Raw genomic sequence first — 20,598 nt, forward strand, 5'->3', positions numbered from 1 at the left:
GAATAACTTTGAAAATTTACAAAATTAAATGCTATTTATTTATTAACATTTGAAAAGCTAGAAATATCTTTCCATCTGCCTTTGACGAAATCAATCCTTTATTCAGTTCCATATTGCCACAAATTAGTCAGCTTGCTTTCATAGCTTTTTCGTGGTCTCTGTATCCTTTAACTCTGAAAACTGGTGTGCAGATAGCTTAAGGACAATGCTCTCTGCTGATGAAACAACCACAAATTGCACTGAGACAATATTGGAACCTTTAATAAGCTGAATAAAAGTATTTACAATACCCATCTATGCATAGCTGTGTGAACACTTTTGCTTAGATTTCATATTTCACTGTCTATGGCTGGCTTGGTGGAAGTTTTAAGAGAATAATAATACCATTTTGTAGCTTTTCACGATTGCGATTTTACTCTATTATAAATTTTACATTCTTCATTTGGATATCCTAAACCGTTTTTTCTTTTTAATAATGGGAAAAATCCCTTTTTATATGGGTTTCAGAACGAAAATTAATATTAATTTTGTTCTCCTCTGAGTTAATAAAAGGAATTTCAATAACTTCAACCAGCTGTGGAAGAAAAAAGATGTTGAAGTAAATGGACAAGATTTGAGTGTAAGTACTAAAAGTGGTTGGCTGATAATGATCTATAATGGAAGTTGTTTTTATTAATTTACAAATATAAAGTACTTTCCTCATCATTTGTAAGATCAAGTTCAGTTACTTCTATGAACAGTGTTAGATTCATTTCTTCTTTATTTTCCCAGCAGATTAGTATCAAAACTACTATAGCTAGTGGAGCATCGTCTATAGTTTTCTGCCTTCTCTTTCTCTGTATGCCTGTGTAACATATAATATTTTATCAATACTTCCCAGCTAAACGTAAGCCCCCTAAACAATCATGACAGTAGTTCTCTATCTTCACAAAAAGTCAGATCTGAGAAAGGCCTTAGACGTCCTGGAATTATGTATTTATTCTCCCCAAGACTTTGAACTTAGGGTTTTATCAATGTCGTTCTCATTTTGCTAGGCATGTCTACCAGATTCCTTTATTCTCACTATTTTCTTGAGCTTTGTCCTATAATATGTATGTGGAATGTATATGTGTGGCCATCAATAAAAATGAATGCCTTATAACCTCCAAGGATGCGAACCAGCCATGATGCCTAATAGCTGCCATGAAAACAGATGAGGTCTATTGGGAAGATCATATACCTAGTTTTGAGGCAATGAGATGTTTTTATTTCCCTTTCTTATAGATGGGGCTAATTATTGTTAATCTTTCACTGCTTTGTGTTTAGAGAAATATATTGTAGTGTAAATGCTGATATTTTCAACATAATATTAGAATCTTGGTCATCCATCTACCTATTGACATAGGTTTGGATTGAGTTTATACTAAAATGTATGATATTTACTAATGTTAGTTAGAATATTTTAAAGTGAGGTTATAGAAACTAACACAGGCCAGCTTAAGGAAAACAGGAAATTTATGATAAGAATGTGGGTGGTGTATGAAAGCAAAAAAAAAAAAAAAAAAGAAAAACCCAGAACTTATTTATCTAGTTCCAAATTTCTGAAAGAGAATATTTCATAGACCCAGAATGGGCCGGGTGGCCTCTGTCCATCCACTTGGGCCGAAGCATGGTGATCACAGAGTAAAATCTTGCTCTGAGAGGCCCATCTATGCAAATGAGGTGGGGCAGGTAAGGTGGTTATTTTCAGTTGAGCAGATAACCTAAGAGTTTCCTATTATGGTGCAATTGGTATGACTGTTACAAGAGGGCCTCAAGCGGTGTTACTGTCCTATTATCATTTCTAATCATCCACTTGACAATTTGAAATTCCACCCTTTATTCTTTTCAATCAAACAAATAAGATTTTCCTGCCCTTTGTTGAATCTAGAGTTAATCCCATGTCAATTTGGAAAATGCCTATTTCTTAGCTAAGAACTAAGAGAAAGGGTCCCAGGACAGGGTAATTGGAGAGATTTGGGGGATTGAAATTGTCTTTGTGTTGGCAAGATAGAAAAGTAATAATTATTGCTAAAATTTGCTGATCGCTTACTAAGTGACAGGGACCATGCAAGGAATTTTACATTAATTATTTCATTTAACCCCATGCAGTAGGTTTTCATTATTTCTGTCATTTTTGAGAAAAGGGAGCAGTGGCACAGAGAGTTTAAGTAACTTGGTCAAATTTGTTTAGCTAGTAAGTGGTGAAGCCAGAAAAACTATGTCTCTGTCATCTATAAAAACTAGATGACACCTAGAGGCTAAATGTTACCTCATGAGAGAAAAATATATATTCATGTTGGCATAAAAAAAGATGAAGATTGGTAAAATTCTTTGCTTCTTTTACTTGGATTCTGAAGAGCAGACTCTTGTATTTTGGAAATTGATTATAGTATGGTTCTTTGCATTTACCTTATCTATTTCTCCATTGTATGATCCTCAGAGCAGACTTTCTTGACTGAAGTGCTTCGGCTCTCTAACCTACCCCAGTGCAGTGCTGCTATGCACTCATCCTCCCAAGGCCCCCACTGGTCAAGATGACAATGACCGTGACCGTGTCCGTCAGGCTGGCACTGCCTGAGCTTCTATGGTACTCAGTGTTAGTTGAGTAAATGGATGGATACAGAATTGTTCTTTACAGCTTAAAAGACCAGTGGTTTCACATTTCCCACAGAATAAAATTCAAATTTATTACCATGGCCTTCAACGTCTTTTTCAACTGGCTGTGCAAACTGTCTCATCTCTCACTGCTCACTCTTTCTCCCTATTTTGTCAACAGTACACATTAGAGTCTTTCAGTTTACCTTTCTCCAACAGCCTGCACAACAGTTGAAGTTCATGGGCATGGTGCACTTCCATGAGCACAACCTCCAGAGTAGATAGGGAGACCGTGGTTTACAGGGCACCAGTCCTATCTCCACCGCTTTGTCTCCACTCAGGAAATCTTACTGGAATGCTAATGAGTGGAATTGACTTTGTTTTAGTGAACACTATCAGTCTACTTTATTTTACAAAAAACAAAATTAGGAAGCATCAGCGTACTGTAATAATAATAATTATTATGTTTTGAAGAAGATTAGCCTTGAGCTAACATCTGCCGCCAATCCTCCTCTTTTTGCTGAGGAAGATTGGCCCTGAGCTAACATCTGTGTCCATATTCCTCTACTTTATATGTGGGACATGTGCCACAGCATGGCTTGACAAACGGTGCGTAGATCTGCACAGGGGATCTGAATGGGTGAACCCTGGGCCAGCAAAGTGGAACGTGAGAACTTAACCTCTGTGTCGGCCCCAAATTATTAATTTTAAGATGTAGTTTGTGAAATATCATTCCATTGAGATTCTATGGTTAAGCATCATTTTTAGTAATAATGGTTAGCATTGGTTGCTTGCCTTCTAAATATTGAGCATTGTGTTAAGTACCATATATATGTGAAACTTCCTGACAACCTTGTGAAGCAAATCCCATTATTATTCTTATTTTATGGGGAGAAAATGGAAGTGCAGAGAGCCTAAGTAATGTACCCAAGGTCACAATAGTCAGTTTTGTGTGTGTTTCAATTAAAAAATTGTTTGAAAGCACTGAAGATGTTTGTGAAACTATCCGCTTCCCCTGTGTGTTGCCTTGAGGGCTTACACCTGACACACACAGACACAGACACACACTCTAAATTTTAGTCTTCAGTACAAATTATATGTTTTCAAGTTCTAAGGCATTGTTAAAAGTATAAAAATAATAATAATTTTTAAGTGCCTCTTTAGTAGAGTAGACTGAATTGTAGCATGCTAGGTCCTAATACATGAGAAGTCAGATCTGATATATTTTTGGCACTACTGCTTCAAGCATTGCCACGTGCCAAGGCTCAAAGGCATCTCCGTTTTTTATTATTTTTTACCACATTGGATTCCCTAGTCCCCAGATAGATCAGAGCAAAGCCTCTTGTGTTTGTCTCACATGGGCATGTGCGGCCTTCAGCCTTTGCTCTAATCTGATGCTTATATACTTTTTTGCATCAAAGGTCATGAGTAAAAGATTGGTGATACCTCCCTGAATGCACAGTTATAATTTCTCTAAAATGTTCTTTAAAAATGATTGACTTATCTTTCATATAATAGAAAATGAAGTTGCACATGCACACACACATGCACACGTGTGCACACCACATACATACACACGAATTACTTCCTTACAAGTAGGGTTCTGTGATCCTTTCCTTGGTGAGGATATTTTGTGTATCCTCAGCTTATTCCTAAGATGCTCTGGAAGTAAACATCCTTTGGGTAAGCCTCTTGCTGAATCAGACGCTTTACTTCAGACACTTAGGAGCTGTCCTCTGCATATCAATAAAAGTAGCTAAAGGACCCTAATGGATAGCAAACACTTCTGTGGGAACAGCATTTACTTCTTTATTTCTTCATTATTACAACAAAACACAATATTTGTTAGTTGGTACAGATGGCCAATATGTTAAGGAAAGGCTATATGCAAATAATAAAGTTTTCAATTAAAATATAGAATTTAGATTGTTTTCTCTTTTAATAGATTGATAATGTTGAAAAATAGAAGAAAGGAAATGGAGATTTAATATTATTACTTTGATAAAAAATTCAAAAGCAAAAGTTAATGAGGGGAGCTTATTATCTGATAGGATAGTGAAAAGTGGACAAAAAGTAACATCAGAGAGAAGATAAATAGCCTTAAATCCAGGGTCACTCTGGTGTGCAGATGCGCACAAGTAAACAACCTGCTGAAGCGACTTTGGAAAGGCAGCCAGCATTGGGAGATAAATAAAGAAGGAGGAGATGAGACAAAAAAAATTTCCTGCAAAGGAGCAGGCCAGACTCTCGTTGGAATACTGGGATCATTTTTTGAGATATGGAGAGCTTGAACATAGTTAAGAAGAAAAGAATTAAATGCCTAAATATTTGGAAAATAAAAGTGCTTCAGTCAACCTCAGCACCGCTGACAGTTTGGACCAGAAGGTTCTTTGTGTGGGAGCTGGGAGCTGTGGGATGTTTCACAGCATCCCTGGCCTCTGGCCACTGGCTGCCAAAAGCCCCCATCTCCCCAGTTCAGAGAATCAAAGATGTCTCAAGACATTACAAGTGTCCTCTGGGGGAACAAAAGTCTCTCCTAGTTAGGGATCACTGGCTTAAGCGAGCTACAATCATTAATTTAGGTTGGGGTGAAGGAGAAACTGGATCATAAAGGATTCTTATATAGAAAATACTATTAGGTGGTTTTCCATTCCACCAAAGCACAAATGAAGATTTAAAAAATTAGAAAAGAGATCTTTTGAGGCAATACAATGCCTCTCAATCAATAGATTTCTAATAGGTATCCATAGTTAAGAATTATGGATTCTTAAGTGCCATAGTACTTAAGTACTTAAATACTATGGATTTCAATTCTGAGATTGAAATATTGTCCAATAGTAAAGCAGAATTTTTAAAAATTGTGATATTATGCGAATAATATCTTATTAATTATTTCTAGTTGAGTATTTTATTAAACAATTCAATATTAAATTCTTCAAACATATACTGAAGTTAATTAGAAAATATATAATATACATGTACTACACAGTCAGATTTAACAATATTTGGTCATATTTGCTTCAGGCTTATTTCTTTCTTGGGTTCTTTGGTTTCATTTACTTTATGATTCTGTAGTTACACTCAGAACATCCTCTCACCTTATCCTCATAGGCTCCCTTCATGCCCAGGGGTAGGTAACCAATAACCTGAAGATGGTAGTTGTTCTTTCTAGGTATGTCTTCATTTTACACTTTGATTATGTATATTTGTACTCATGACAGCATATAGGGCTGACTTCTTGATGTTTACGTGATTTTACATAAATAATATCTCTACGTGTGTATCCTTTTACATTTTATTTTTCATTCAATTTTATATTTGCAACAATTATTCACATTGGCATGTATAGATATTTGGATATGTAGGTACAATGAAATACTGTGAAGCAATTAAAATGAATGAGCTTGTTTAATCACTTATAAATAGCACGGCTAGACGAAATAAAGAAGATGTGCAGGGCTGTTTACTAAATGTGGCAGCTAGCTGAGGCATGAGGATTCCAGAGCGAAACATTTGATCTGTCCGTGACCTTGACGTGTACAGGCAGGACTGAAGCATAGTCAGGAAAATATTCAGACTCTTGTTGTTTTCCGAGGGGAAAAACATTAGCTTCTCCTAGAATCTGAGAGAGAAATAGTAGTCAGAAGTCCTTAGTACCTGGGAGGGCAGAAAAGCCAGATTCCTCTCATGGGAGACACGTCCTGGTGAGCTTTTCCAGTGGCCTAGCTTTGAAAAAGAAATACATAGAAAAGCCACTTGGAAGGAGCCCTGTACACAAGAGCAGCCCAGGTGCGACTCTCAGCAGTAGCTTAGCCCTTAGCTGGCTGTCTTTGCTGGGTAGAGCCTCCATATAAAGCTGGGGGGAGGCAGGCATTACCCAGGATGTCTGAAAGCTCCACCTTCATGGGTGGAAGGGGAAGTGTCCAGAGTTTAGCCCTGGCCTCAGAGGGACTTTGCATAGTGATCATAGCTCCAATGACACTGACCACCACAAGAGATAGAACTAACACTAAGGGGAAGGAAACAAGTCCCATGGTCCTGATTGGAGGACCCATCAATTCAAGCCAAGGGTCCAGGTTAACAGATATGGACAACTACAGCTGAGCCTCTTCCTGAGCCACTTCAGGAACATGCCGGGGTGGATGACACCTAGAGGAGGCTGAGGGTCCAATGTGCCCACTGATGGGTGCTTGAGTGAGTGGCTGTTGTTTTGTTGCCTTTGCTTTGGTCTATGCTTATGGATTGAAAGCCCTTGGTTGATTGGAATTGTGAAATCACCTGAAACTCTCAAAAGTAAGGAGTCTAAGTTTTGATGGGCATTTCTTTTGATCTAGCAACTTCCTTATCTGATATTAAAGTTCTTTGAAAAAGGAACCTTCGATTTGAAGCTCAGTATAACTGATAGGTCCAAGAAGATTCCCTTAGCAATTTCCTTTATGCTGATTAGATGACCCTTTGTTAATATTTTAGTGACAAGAAGAAAGGAATACAATCTCATAATTTCCAATTTAAGCCTTGTATCTTCTAAAATGAAATTAGGATGCTTTGTTAGTTTCAGTTCTCCACAAAAGCAGAATCAGAGACAATAGCTTTCAAATGATGGTTTATTTAGGAAGTAGTTTCAAAGAACGGGAAGGAAGGTATGGAGAGAGTAGTAAAGAGAAGGCGGAAGTCAAAACAAATGTACATTATCAAGTTACTCATCAGTTCAATCCTGCCAAGACCTCCCAGGTGCATTACAGGATTGTCCACAGACGAGACCCACCTATGGGCTGCTCACTCATGAGTGAAGGGTTGTTAACTCCATCCCACACCCAGGTGGTGCATGAATAAGCTCTGAGTGGGTTCCTGCAAGAGTCTCATGCACTAGAAAAGATCTAGATGGAAAGCTGCAGAATCTTGGCACAATTGAAATGAAGAGCCCTCTAGTTACATCTACACCAAGCAGGTTGCCACAGCAGTGGCACGAGTGAAAGGCGGACTAAGGGGATGTGAGGCAGGGTGCAAGAGGTGTTCTGATACAAATGCAAAATTCTAAGAATGGAATTTACAGACCAAATGCAAATTACAAAAAATGTGATTATTGATTTGGGTTAAAGGCCAAATATCAATAGGCATCTTCCAATTTTAAGTGTGAAAAATAACTTACCTTGAGATGGAACATTTTTTATCTTGTTCAGTCTAAAGTAGTCTTTCCAAAAGAGCTTGCAGGAGATCACTTTTGGTTGGAGACATTCTTAAATTTCAGTGATTTTTGGTTTTGTAAGGAATAGAGAGTAGTGGTAGTATTAAGTTAATTAAGTATATTACAGAAGATAGCATTTTACAGGAAAGACTTGAATGAGCTTATTACTAACAATGTTAGCATGGTTGGCAATCAGACTTCAGATGAATAGAGAAGATCTTATCGTGAACCAAGGGCATTCAGAAGCTGACTCTATCAAATCATCATCAGGAGTCTGGTAGTGAGACAAAACCCTGTAAGTAGAAAGAGAAATTTTTACAGTTATATTCTGAAAACTTTCAACAGGAAGAGTGAAAGAATCACACTGTTCATTTTCTTTCCATGAGCCACCTGTAATCCAACAGATGTAGTTCAAAAATGCAAATGGATGTACCCCAACATCCCACCTGCTGTCCTGTCTAATTTAAATGTGGTCCAGTGCCATTCATCAGGGGAGAAAAGAGAAAACAGGAAAAGAAATAAAATGAGCTCCTTCAGCTACATTTAAATAGCGCTGAATAATGATGCTAAGTTTTGTTGCTAACCCAGCAAGTATACTGATCAATACTGTGCAGAATCAAATGTGGTAGACAATAAGTCAAAAGCTATTTCAGAACGCTTCATCATCTTTGCTAGTCTTGTGCAGTGTTCAAAAATGGGAAATGTTTCTTATGGTCTCAGATATAGCCAAGTTCTTTTCAGGCCTTGGATATAACTGAGAATTTTAGGAAAAGTAAAATGTCTGAGAAATTCATCCCAAATTTGGCATCATAAAAGACAAAAGTAGCTATCTAATTTCTCACTTATAACTATTTTCTTCATTCTCAGTAAAGTAGACATTAAACTAGTGTTTAGATGATTTTATGTCTTTAAAGTTGGTTTTAAAAAAATGATTGCACACAGGATGCATCAAAATAGCACCAATTAAAAATCTTCTTATAGTAAACTTTGTATTCCTGGCATTTGTTTTTATTTGTTTATTTATTTTTTGCTGAGGAAGATTAGCCCTGAGCTGACATCTGTGCCAATCTTCCTCTACTTTATATTTGGGTCACTGCCACAGCACGGCTGACAAGTGCTGTATGTCCACGCCTGGGATCCAAATCTGCAAACCCGAGCCACCTAAGTGGAGTGTGCTGAACTTAACCACTAGGCCACCGGGCCGGCTCCAATCACTGGCATTGTAAACATAGTACTTAAACTACCCTTGTTAAGCAAAACTTAACCACACTTGATAGTCAAAACGCATCATCCCTGTGAGGGAATAGATCTGTTCTTAAAAGGAAGAGAACAGACCTTTTTAGTTGGTGTATTTCACATCAAGAAAGGCCAGCATATGTTGTATAGGGTGTAATTCATCTCTTTTACATTATTATATAATTCTAATTACACTTATCTCACCATTAACTTCTTGTTCTTAACTTTCCACCTGACTTTTAACAGAAAGTTTTTTTAAGTTGATATTTCGTGTTAAGAAATACTTTCAAACATTGAATAAATATCAATAATTTTGGGAGACTGAAAATCTATCACAGAAATGTTTTTCTGGGGAATGGCTAATATCAGGTAGAAATATACAGTGAGAATTTCTTATATATTTTCGATATGTCTTTTTTCCTTGGACATTCCCATCCATTTAGTACCTTCATCAATTTTGGGGATTCCATATGTTTTCTCCATCAAGGAAAATAAGGCATAATTTAATTTTCAAAGGATTGAAATAATATTATTATATAAAAATAGCTCAATTTAATTTTTTTATGCTTTGCTTTAATTTAGGTGCTTTATCCAGATGGCATTACCAATAACTTGCTATTCTATTGAGAAATGCCAATTTTCTAAATTGCTAAAAAATTAAAAATGTTAGGATAGGATATTTAAGAAAGCTGAAAATATTTTAAGTAACATAAGATTAGAGAAAATGCCATTCTGAGGAGGTGTCCGTTTCCTGCCTAGAATTCTGACTGAGGAAGACATCAAAGAATTTGGAGTTGTTTGTTTTTCCTAATGTTAAACTAAAAATTCACAGGTGTACTTTAAAACACCAACAGCATTCTAAGTGAATCATTATGACGGTTCTCCAAAACTATTTTCTAAAGCTATTTATATCCCAGTAGTAGTTATTATTATTATTCCATGTATTCTGGCTGGCAGCAATTTCCATATATTTCCTTCCTTCGCTACTAAAAGTCAAGTATCTGTTAACAAGGGCTCTGGTGCATCCCCCAGTGCCTAAAGCAGTGAAGAGTTGACTTTGGTTTCCTTCTGCGGTGTGTCCCTAGGAGACAGATTTTTTGGTTTCATTTTTGTTCATTGAGGGTGGGGGAGGAAGAAAAGGTTGCGCTTAAAGTATTTGCCTAAAAAGCCCCCGAACACCAGTCAGGTCCTATTGAACGAGGATGATATGGAAGGGCTGCCTCTAAAATTTATACCTAGAACTCTTGCTAATCTCCAAAGCCACTATTCCAGATATATAAGGCTCCACAGATCAGTGAGTATTAGCAAGTAAAGTATTTTTTAGAAGTTCTCAGAAGACAGGCAGATTTAGTCTCCTTGACAATTCCCTATTAAGGAAAAAAGAGTTGACAGTAAGCATTTCTAACACATTTGCTGGAGGACGTGTTGTATACAGAGAGAATACACCCAAGATCTTCTGTAGAATTTACAAAAACCTCTGAAAAGCTACTGATCACTGATTTATTACTGGAAGGACCAAGTGCAAGAATAAATCTGAAATCTATTTCTGCTGATATGTGAAAGTCCTTTATTGAAGGTTTAATAAATTGCATGAATTCACATCTAAACTATCTATTACAGTTTCAGTTACTACATCATCATCTTCATGTCTAACATTTATTGAAGACATTACATACTAAGCACAGTTCTAAGCAATCTATATTCATTACCTTTTCAATACTTTCAACAACCTTATGAGGTTTTCAACTTAATAACGACTACCTACTAAAAACCTACAGCTAACACCATACTTAATGGTGAGAAACTAGACGCTCTAACAATAGGATCAGGGACAAGGCAAGAATATGCCCTCTTACCACACCTTTTTAACATCTTACTGAGTCTTTGCTAATACCATAAGACAAGAAAAGAAAATAGAAGGTCTACAGATTGGGATGAAAGATATAAAACTGTTTTTCTTGGCCAATGACATGATTGTCTATGTAGAAAATCCAAAAGAATCAACCAAAACACTCCTGGAACTAATAAGCAATTACAGCAAAGTTACAGGATACAAAGTTAGTATACAAAAGTCAACCACTTTTCTACATATCAACAATGAACAAGTGGTATTTGAATTTAAAAACACAATGCCATTAGCATCCCCCAAAATGAAATACTTAGGTATAAATCTAATAAAATATATATAAGATCTACATGAGGAAAACTGTAAAAATCTGATGAATGAAAAAGCACTAATTAAATAGAGAGACACTCTAGGTTCATAGATAGGAGCAAACAATATCGTCAGGATGTAGTTCTTCCCAACTTTGTCTATGGATTCAATGCAATCCCAATCAAAATTCCAGCAAGATATTTTGCAGACATCGACAAACTGATTCTAATGTTTATATGGAGAAGGAAAAGATCTAGAATAGCCAACATAACATTAAAGGAGAAGAACAAAGTCAGAAGACCGATGCTACTCAACTTCGAGAATTACTATATAAAGCTACAGTAATCAAGACAGTGTGGTATTGGTGAAAGAATAAACAAAAAGATCACTGGAACAAAATAGAGAGCCCAGAAATAAATCCCTATAAATGCAGTCAACTGATCTTTGACATAGGAACAAAGGCAATACAATGGAGCAATAGTCTTTTCAACAAACAGTCCCGGAACAACTAGACATCTACATGCAAAAAAATGAATCTAGACACAGAAATTACACTCTTCACAAAAATTAACTCAAAATAGATGGCAGATCTAAATGTAAAATACAAAGTTTAAACACTTAAAAGATAACACAGGAGAAAAACTAGATGACCTTGGATATGGTGATACTTTTTAGATGTAACTCCAAGACATAATCCATGAAAGAAATAATCGGTAAGCTGGACTTCATTAAAATTCAAATCTTCTGTCTGTAAAAGACAATGTGAAAAGAATAGAAGACAAACTACAGACTGGGGGCAAATATTTGCAAAACACACCTTAGATAAAGGACTATTATCCAAAATATACAAAGAACTCTTCAAACTTAATAATAAGAAAACAAACAACCCAATTTAAAAAATGAATCAAAGACCTTAACAGACACTTCACTATAGAAGATATACAAAGGGCAAACAAGCATATGAAAAGATGCTCCACTATATCATCAGAAAAATGCAAATCAAAACAATATCTACCTATTCGAATGGCCAAAATCTAGAACACTGACAACACCAAAAGCTGGTGAGGATGCAGAGCAATAGGAACTCTCACACATTGCTGGCAGAAATGCAAAATGGGACAGCCACTTTGGAAAACTGATGGTTTCTTACAAAACTAAACATAGTCTTACCATACTATCCAACAATTGAACGCCTTGATATTTACGCAAAGGAGTTGAAAACTTATCCACATAAAAACCTGCACATGGATGTACTAAAATCTGTAATCATAATTGCCAAAACTTGGAAGCAACCAAGATGCCCTTCAGTCGTTGAGTGGATAAACTGTGGTATATCCAGAGAATGGAATATTATTCAGTATTTAAAAAAAAAGAGCTAGTAAGCCATTAAAAAACATGGAGTAGGGGGCCGGTCCCATGGCCAAGTGGTTGGGTTCGCGCACTCTGCTTCAGCGGCCCAGGGTTTCACTGGTTTGGATCCTGGGCACGGACGTGGCACTGCTCAACAGGCCATGCTGGAGCCGCATCACGCATGCCACAACTAGAAGGAGCCACATCCAAAAAAAATATACAACTATATACTGGGGGGCTTTGGGGAGAAAAAGGAAAAATAAAATCTTAAAAAAAAAAAACAACATGGATTAAACTTAAATGCATATTACAAAGTGAAAGAAGCCAGTCTGCAAAGGCTACATACTGTATGACTTCAGCTATGTGACATTCTGGAAAAGGTAAAACTATGGAGACAAGATCAGTGGTTGTCAGGGGTTTTGGGGTAAGGATGAATAGACAGAGGACAGAGGGTTTTTAGAGCAATGAAAATACATTGTGTCACATTATAATGATGGATATATGTCACTATACGTTTTTCCAAATGCATAGAATATACAACACCAAGAATAGACCATAATATGAACTATGAACTTAGAGTGGTTATGATGTGTCAATGCAAGTTCATCCTTGGAACAAAGGTACCATTGTGTTGAGTGACATTGATAATGAGAGAAGCTATGCATATAGTGGGAGGGGGTACATGGAAAATCTCTGTATCCTCCCTCAAATTTTTTTGAACCTAAAACTGCTTTTTTAAAAAGAAAGAAAAAAGAAAGTCTTCAAAAAAACCTCTGTGAGTGAAGTTCTCTTATATCCCCAATATGCAAATAATATTCTTAAAAATATTTGCAATTAAAAACAGAGTTGATAGAGTGATAGAGCAATAGATTTATAGATAAATATTCCATAGATAGATGTTAGAGAGTTATTGAAAGTAAACAACTATGTAAATTGCATCAAATCATCTATCTTTTTTTAGGCTACTAATCATGATAACAAAGAACATCTGATCATAAATAATGTTTCTACAAAGGACGATATTCTATGATATGTAGAATGATACAGTGGATTCCAGAGAAGAGGGTTTGCAAAGCTAATAACACATTTATGTGAAGCAATTTGTCCCCCTTCTTCCATTACCAATCTCCATCCATTGAACGCCTATGGAGTCCCAAGACCCAACACCAAGACGTGAATAAACTGGTAAGGCTTAGAGGATATTTGGGTTTCAAAATTAACTCCTGCAATGATTCTCAGAAAGGTTTGATGGAATGAATGCATGTTTGCTCAGCATATGATAATATCTGTTTATTTAATAGTGCAATATCAAACAATTTGAAAGTAGCACCTTATGTCAAAAAAGCCTGTGTTAAAATGTAAGGAAAACCTTATGAAGAAACTCTGAGTGAAAATAAACTGATTAAAAATATTTATATTTACTTTTTGGACCACTCATTCAGGTTGTGACTAAGAAAAATGCCTCCAACATATAAATGCAGTAGAGATATCCCAATTGGATATTTATATCGAAATATCACTTGACAAATGGCATATTACAAAAAGACTTGACTGTCTTTGCTGACAGTTTCACCTTCATGAGATTAATAAAGTAATGAGTGCATTTACTATCCTAAGCTCAACTGTGATCAATAATGCCATGATTGGTGAACTAGCAGTGTTCTTTGGAAAAAGTGACCATTGTCCTGGGAAAGGTTATTAAAGCTGCAAAGGGGAAGCTGGAAACATTCTTAGTTTTCAAAACTCATCCTAGGGACACAATTGATTATGAGCTTCTGACCCATGCTAGTTATTTCAGCAAGTTGCATGTCCACTCATCTAATGTCATTATTATTACATTCTGAGTGGCTATGTAAGAAAAAGAAAATGGAAAAATGTTAGATAATTGTCTTCTCTTTGAGTCCAAATTATATTTAAACTGACTCACATCAGATGAGTAAACAATGCAATTTTAAAAACCTTCTCTACTTTAAAATCCAGTAAAACTAAGACGACAAATTGGTGGTCTCTTTCAGAAGAGGCAACTAACAAATCACCAAGCATCTCTTAAGTGCCTACTTTATGCTAACAAATTAATGTAGCTGAAAACAGTTGTCTGATGATTTGTCACTCTTCTTTTTCCAACTGAGTAATAATTCTTTAATTTTTCTTCATTTAAATAACTTAAACATATACAATGAAATATTGTACTCTAAATGTACATTTGCTCCAACCCTGAGTTCTACATTTAACCATAGTTAATTCTTTTGCCTTTAAATGCCTTTTAGGTGGTGCAATTTGTTCTTAATGCTCTCCTCTTTGGTCACACAGCTGGAGTGGAACACTAAGACTCTGGAGAGCACGTCTCTCTGGGTGAACATTAAAAAAAAAAAAAATCACAACTAGTAGGCAAAAAGCCATTTCCTCTAGTCAGGCTGTGGTTATCTTGATCTAGCATGACAAATTGGTGTTCCCACAGTGGCCGCAAAGTAATCAGACTGTGACAAATGGTTTACTTATAGCAATTTGTTTCCATTTTACTGAAAATTTCCACAGTCTTAAAAAAAATAAAAAGATTTTTAATGGTATTTGAACATTGTTGAAAGTGAACTGCTTGAAATGCCCAAAGCTGGAATCTAGAAGCATTGTGATCTCCCATGAGATGTGACCAGAAACAGAATTTCATGGGTCATGGATTGCTAGAAGGAAGTCACATCGCTGTCCACTGGTTACAGCACTGAGTGACCCTTTACCACAGCTAGAGTCTTCTAAGAGTCTATTCTCATCCTAGACTACAGGCACCATGGTATTTAGTTGGGCATGATTTATCTTCTTTAAGGATCTGCCTCAAACCTGGCAAGATCCGCTCTTGTTGCCATAAAGGAATGTCCACTTGGGCTTGGATTCTCTACGCCTGGCCCCTTTTATCAGGAATGGTATTCCCATATCCCTGTCTACTTATGCTGGTCCTTCAGCAAGTTCTCTTTTTGTCCTTGGTTGGACCCTTCATGGTGACTCACAAACTGATTTGTCCTGTGCCCTGAATAATCTGCCTCCTGGCTAATGCTGTCTTCTGTCTCTTTCTCACATCAGTGAATCTAGGGATGGTCTCCAAGTGATGCTCTCCAGGTCTTTGGAGAAGAGACCTCTCTCTTCTGTCCTACTTTCCTAAGGGAAAGTAGGGATTAGGGCATAGAAAGGGCAAAGTTCAGTGTTAAGAGTTAGCTCTATGCCAGGCAGACATCCAGTAAGAGGATTTGTCTATATTATCCTGTTTGACCTTGTCAGGGCAGCATTGTTCTCACACTTTTATAAGTAAATCTGGCTCAAAAAGATGAAACAGAGTGTTACAAATTAGAATTAGAGACTGTGGCACCTTTCCTGTCCACTTCCTCAATACCATGCCTTATTTTATTTTCTCAGTTCATAGGTAGCATGAGGCATTCTTCCTTTTCCATTGGTCTGTATTGTGAGGTAATACAAAAAAAAAGAAAGTGAGAAAACTATTTATGTATTAGCAGAGAAATAGTCAATAATCTAGAAATGCAATTTAATAGAAAGGAAATGATTTCTTAAAGCCATTGCAAGGTTAAGCTTCAGTTCATATATATTCCATTTAAAGCCACTTGCTTTACTCTGTACCAGTTGCTATTTTTAATTTATTTCACTCCTTTAATTTTGTTATTCCCACTCTTATCTAAATATGTACTGAAAAAGAAAAGTCTCTGAACAAGAAATGATGCGTTTTATTCTTTATAATATATCTTCATAGGTATAGTTATAATACCCAAACAGGAATTTCCATATGCCGGTAGTATTTCCCAATAATTATTGGAAATTCTTTGCAAGGCCATAGGATTTCACTTAACTAAAAATTAATTTAGTCAAAACTCATGACCTCTTTCTGATGTTCCATTTTATTGGAGTCTCTTCTTCTTCCTAACCTGTTTTGTTTCTCTCTTAGTGATCAGACTGTTTCTTGGGCATAATGCATGTGACTCCTCTCTGTCCTTTACTTTGAATTCTAAGAAAGGCTTTGAGATATATACGAATCTTAGTTTTGTCAACAGAAGAAAGAAGGGAGGGTTATTTGTTTTACTTAAACAAATAGATTTTATGTTTTTCTCCCTTTTAAATGAATTTCTCCCTTTTAAATCAGATATAAATGTTTCACACAAGACATGGGTTAAAAAACCTATGGTCGATTTCATCACTGCTCCTTGCTCAAATACCATTGTTAATCTGATTGTCATTGCATTTTTCCTCATAATATTTAAAAATAATCTTTCTTACTTTAAAAAATAATCTAAAATAATAAATAGTTTCATTGTTCTAAAAGAGTAGGGCAAATAATTAAAGCTGCAGATGACGAAAATGTGTAAGCAATGTGTAAAGAAAAATATGATTTTCTTAATCTGCCAGGACTTCAGTAATAGTCCAAAAATAGTCTTCAAAGATTTGTTCTTTCTTGATTTTTAATATAGTATCAGATATGGGCTTTATATTTATGAGTAGAGTGCATATCTAAAATCTACTTTTATTTCACTCACTGTTGTAAGTTAGTGCTGTCAAGTTGATTCTGGCCCTGTGTACAGCAGGGTGGAACCATGCCTGGTCTTTTTTTGCCATCCTTTCACCTTCGCACAATGCTCTGATGCTATTCATAGGGTTTTCATGGGCAATGCTTTCAGAAGTAGGAGGCCAGGTCCTTTTTCCTAGTCTTAGGCTGGAAGCTCTGCTGAAACATGTCCACTATGGGTGACCCTGCTGGAATTTGAAATCCCGATGGTAGAGCTTTCAGCATCACAGCAACACGCAGCCCCGACAGTGTGACACCCGACAGACGGGGGCGTGGTTCCCTGACCAAAAACAAACAAGGCCATTGTGGTGAGAGCAATGAATCTTAAGTAGTAGACGACCAAGGTTGCCTATTTTCGTTCAAACCTTCTAATAAAATGCCTTAGTACTATATTACATGCCTGAATTTTGGAGGAACTCTGATGATTCAAAAATTAGCGAGGATACATTTTTGTTTAAGTCATTGTGTTCTTTGCTGATCTAAGTTAATTCTGGGTTTGATGACAAAGTCACAGTGGGAAAAAATTCTGTGTGTGCTTGTTGTCCTATTAGGGCTTTGGGGAAATTTGATTAGATGGACATGCTAATATAAGAGGTTGGGAGGAAAAGACTTTTGGCTTTGCCTCCAAATTTTAACATATCAGGCCACATTATGAAGAAGTAAAATGATGCAATACATTTCATTCTTTTTTTCCCTAGGAAATTACATACTGGATATGACAAATGCAGGGTGATAGACACTTTGTGCAGGGTGGAGAAAATTTCCTAAGCTTCTCTCCTTCCAGTATGTCTTGAGTGAATATTTACAAGCTCTGCAACATTTGCACTGACCTCTTAGGCCTTCCAGTAACCTCGAATGACTGTGATTTCATTAAGAGGTGACTTGATGTGGACATCTGATTACATATACTCCACGTTGCTAGTGGAATAACAGACTCAAAGGATATTTCCCACCTTCCACCAACATACTCCAAGTGAATCCAGTAAAAGACTAATTAAAATGAATAAGCTTTAAACTCAATTACAGCATGAGCTTCTGAGGATCAAATCTATATTCTTCCCAAAGATCTTAGAGCGTGTTCTGTTGAAGAGCCTGACAATAAGGAATAGTTCTGGATTAAATTGTTGATATAGTTCTTCCTTCCTGGGTATCCAGGGAGAATTCTCTTGATACGTAAATGCCCCATGCCAATCCATTTGAATACTCAACAAATATTGCTGCCTACTATTCTTATCAAAGCAATAACTTTGAGGATAATTATTTCAATTATGCCTCTCTTCCCTCTCATGGTTAGCCACGAATCCAAATTCAAGGCCCTTCAGTTAATCACCCTCTCACTTAGTATCACATTACAAAATGATCCTTTGCAGTCCAGTTCCCCTCTCACAGTTGGCTTCTTCTTTTTAACAGTGGCTCTTGGAACCCTCATGCTTTTACCATACTCCTCTGTATCCCTAATCTCTTCATAGAAAAATCCTGCTACCTAGTTATTGGTTTGAAACCAAATCTCCCCCTGAAAATATCTCTTCCCTTGTATCCCAGCTAAGCGAAAACTTTGTATACTTCCAAGTTCAGGGAACATGATGACCTTGAGTTAATATTAGTAATTTCCTAGCTCCCAAATATTTTGTTATTATAAAGCAAAAACCACTCTTTCTTTAAGGTTCATGATAACTGAGTCTACCATCATTTGGCCCTCTTTATTGACGTCATCCTCTGTAATCTTGACTACTGGTATTCAGTCACTGTGGACTTTGAAACTTAGCTCTCAGTATACCCACAGTAAAATCAACCATTGTCAATTGGGTAATTTATACATGTAGATAATATTTCCAAGAAACAGCCTCAAAGTTACTTGATTTTAATAACATCCCTACCTCAATTCCACTCTCTCAAAATAACCACCAAAACAATATTATGGACCTCAACACTCAAACTCTTGCATGAAATTTTATCATCCAAAATTTCATCAACCTACCAAATCTGCCCTTTTTGGTCTCTCACTCCTGTTCTTTTCATTCATAAAGAACTATGGATTCTCTTTCCCTCCACTTACTCACAGTCCATCACCCCTCCATAGTCGTATTTTATTTTCTCTCCTTGTTTAGCACCTTGGTAGTTCGTTCCAACAACTTTTTTGCTAGTTTCCTAACACTCTCATTCCTTCAACTCACAATCATAAAAATTTTCAGATCATCAGTCTTATATCTATACCACCATCCATCTTATTATTTGCTGTTCTCAGACTGCTGAACACTCAGAGAAAATAAAGCAATTGTATGAATTAGTGCCAACTGTTTGGTCTCTAGATGGGTTTTCAGCAGAGCTCAGCAATTCATTTTCAAGTCCCTGGTTCTGTTCTTTCTTCAATTTCTCATATTCGCCATTTCTAAACAAAACAAATAACTTTATACTTCCTATTCCACAACCATTCTCCTCATTCTCAAGCAGATAACTTTCCTCTTAATTCACAGGCAAATTTTCAGGCTATTTTATCTGATACTTCCTTACTTCACATATCCACGATCATAAACATGTGATATTGTCATCTTTTGAGATAACAGATTTGTTCTTTTCTCTTTTATTTCCTGATCCTGCTCCATCAAAGATATCCAGGTCTTTTTTAGTCTCTTACTTCAAGAGTGATTTTAGTTAGGGGGCTAAAAGGAGAAGTTGCCTTTATTTTTGTTTATTTGATTTTAATTTGAGATGAATGAAGAGATTGTGATAAATGTCTTCAAAAGTCACAATGAGACTGAGAGAGTTCCTTACAAAAGAAAGAGGAATAATTCTATAGCCAATAAAACCAAAAATGAAGAGGAAGTAAAGATGTTTTCAGAGAAAACAAAAACAGAGAATTTGTCAGCAAAAGATCTGTCCTTTCAAAAATGGTAAAGGTTGCAGGAAAATGACCCCAGATGGGAGCACAGAACTTCAAGAAGGAATAAGAGCATTAGAAATGATAAATATGGCAGTTTAATATAAATAACTGATGACTGGTTAAAACAACAACTTGTGGGATTTGTAACATACATGGTCATAAAAATATGAGAAGAGGGGTTAAATGAGTTAAACTATTGTAAATTTTTACACCACTCAGGAAATGGTAAAAGTACTAATTTCAAGGAGATTATAATAGGTAAAGGACACATACTGTAATTTCTAAGGAAAACACTAAAAGACAATTAAAAAATTTTAACTAAAAAGCTAATGAGGAGAATATGAATAATAATAAAACAATACTTTTGATCAATTCAAAAGAAAGCAAAAAGAAGGAATAAAGAAACAAATGTTCAACAAACAGAAAAATAAGATTTTAGAGTTAGACTTAAATAAGTCAGTAATTACATTAAATGGACTAAGGATCCAAATTAAAACACTAGATAATAAAACAAGATGCAACTATAAGGCTTTTTCAAGATAGAATTTGAAACAAGTAAACTAAAAGGCTAAAAGTAAAAGAATAAAAAAGATTTGCCAGGGAAGCTATTCTACTTA

The 20,598-nt window shown here is 36.1% G+C and overlaps 1 long non-coding RNA gene across 1 annotated transcript in view; it reads left to right on the forward strand.

The window, feature by feature from the left end:
- Positions 1–20,598, forward strand: part of LOC138924730 (uncharacterized) — an 81,872-nt gene that overhangs the window by 32,125 nt on the left and 29,149 nt on the right. Inside the window, exon 3 of the long non-coding RNA XR_011439833.1 lies at positions 13,504–13,727. This is a non-coding gene — a long non-coding RNA (uncharacterized lncRNA). The remainder of the gene's footprint in view (positions 1–13,503; positions 13,728–20,598) is intronic.

The sequence above is a fragment of the Equus caballus genome, chromosome 6 (genome assembly GCF_041296265.1).
Source record: "Equus caballus isolate H_3958 breed thoroughbred chromosome 6, TB-T2T, whole genome shotgun sequence".
Lineage (NCBI taxonomy): Eukaryota > Metazoa > Chordata > Mammalia > Perissodactyla > Equidae > Equus > Equus caballus.